Source organism: Acanthopagrus latus, chromosome 22 (assembly GCF_904848185.1).
Source record: "Acanthopagrus latus isolate v.2019 chromosome 22, fAcaLat1.1, whole genome shotgun sequence".
Taxonomy (NCBI): Eukaryota; Metazoa; Chordata; class Actinopteri; order Spariformes; family Sparidae; genus Acanthopagrus; species Acanthopagrus latus.
This window is the reverse complement of record NC_051060.1, coordinates 20,792,082-20,794,048: the sequence shown is the minus strand read 5'-3', so window position 1 is coordinate 20,794,048 and position 1,967 is coordinate 20,792,082. Positions and strand designations below refer to the sequence as shown.

At 45.5% G+C, this 1,967-nt stretch overlaps 1 long non-coding RNA gene across 1 annotated transcript; it reads left to right on the top strand.

Annotated features, from left to right (window-relative positions):
* Positions 1 to 217: 217 nt before the first annotated feature.
* LOC119011982 lies at positions 218 to 1,491 on the top strand. The gene is made up of 2 exons (XR_005072318.1): positions 218 to 414; positions 867 to 1,491. It is a non-coding gene; the product is annotated as an uncharacterized LOC119011982 (long non-coding RNA).
* Positions 1,492 to 1,967: the final 476 nt, after the last annotated feature.

The following is a 1,967-nucleotide window of genomic DNA, read 5'->3' as shown; positions in this document are numbered from 1 at the left end:
TGCTTCACCTCCGGATTTCAGCCCCACATTTTTCTTGTATGCGACTTCCTCTTCCTACGCACGGCTTCCGTACGTGATATCTGTCTGTCTCAGTCTGACTGCATCCTCATTAACAAAACAGCCGATTATAAACTTACCCTCACCTGTTTGTGATACGCAGTAACAAAGACAGCAAGCAGAAATTTAACAAGTTATTAGAAAAGACACTGTTTTTACCTTTCTCTGCATCTGCAGCTGCGTTGATTCTGTTCTTGCGTTGGTCCAACACCACGGCCATCCTGCTGTTTGTCTCTCTGTTCTGTCTGATCCGATCAACAGGTGCAACAAAGCTGAGAGAGTCTGAGGGGAAAAATGTCAGTCAGGCAGAGTGTGTACACGCCCACGCAGTCCAGAGAAGATGTCTAATTAGGCACGGTAAGTAAAAACACCTGTGTGGGTACGAGTATCATGTGAACACTGAGTGGGAAATGATTCAAATCTTGTGGAATTTGTAGTAGTTTGTCATTCATTAATTATGGATTCCAAATACTTATGACTTCAAGCTTAAAGTGACTTTGCTCGCTGGAGTTTTACTCGAGGAGATGCAAAATAACGGCAAGGAAATTATGAAGTAATTATGAAATGTAATTAGAAGTCTAATTGGAAAAACGTAGCGGCTGTTTAGTTTTTGTTCCACTCCGCGGCGGCTGACTCGGGTTTATCAGGGACGATTCATTAAGAAAGTGGTCAATATTTAGATCCACTGATATCTGAGGATTAATCATCACACAAGTCGTCATTAACACAACCTCAAAATCTGTTATTGAGGCTTTTTGATGCGGAAAATTGACACCAGATCGTCTTGTTTTCACCATCTCTGCCTTCAGGTTGGATTTTTTTTCCCCTCAAAATAACAAACGTCAAATTACAGCACAAAGGAAGCTTCCCTCCACCGGCAGCTATCTCCAGGAAAACTGTGGAAACTCTACAACTGCAAACGAGCCTCAAACGCTGAGATGAAGAGCGATCGAACCCGAGGTGAAAGCAGAGGGAACGGATGGACGCTCGCTTGATGGAGAGCGCAGGTGTTGTGTCAAAGTCTGCTCCCTCGCTGATTTGCGCTTCCTCTTACCAACGTGACTCGAGACGCTTCAAAACTGACATTCTTTCAACTAGACCAGGAAGTAACAAAACCTTCCTGGTCACTAATGCAACCAGGTGTTTTACTGCAGCAGTGATTGCAGTTTCTAGGTCAAATTGGGAAGTTATTCCTGGGAACTACTCCCAGTTTCTGCGTACTGTACTGTGTGAGGTGTCACTATTGATTGATGAGGAAACTACCGTATTTTTCCTTTTGGTTCCAGTGAAAAAAGCTTTCAAAAACTGTGACAGATTCTGTGCCAGAAAAAAAATATCTGCACCAATTTCCAAAGTCTCTCCATCACTCTGTTTGATGCTCTCTTCAAAGTGAGGTCGATCTGGTTGTTGAAGGGGTTCGAGGAAAAAAAAAAATCACGTGCCACGTCAGTACAATCTGCCCCGCAACCATCTGTCATCCGCCTCTTTCCGAAACGTCATCTAGCCTCTCTTTGACCGGCTGCCCTGCCGTACGGTGGGCTGGTCCGGTGGGACACAATGGAGGTCGTATCTGGAAGGGACAGTACATCAGCTGGACGCTAATCGGCTGACTCACCTTCACAATGCTCCCCTCTGGGATGGGCCAGAGGACTAGCGAAGGGGAAAGGCGGAGGGAAATCAGACTGTGAGCGATTAGGTTAATGAAAGAGGGAAATGGAGTGAAAGGACAGGAAAAGGTGGCCCTAAGGCAAATAAGTTTAGAGGAGAGCCGAACCGATCGCTGTGACGGCTTCAGAGCGCGGCGTCGGGACACTGATTGGCAGAGAAGAAATAAGAGCCGGGATGCACTGTCACCGGGTGAAAGAATTACTTTAAACGTCCTATTTTAAGAACCTCCCATTTCTATCAAG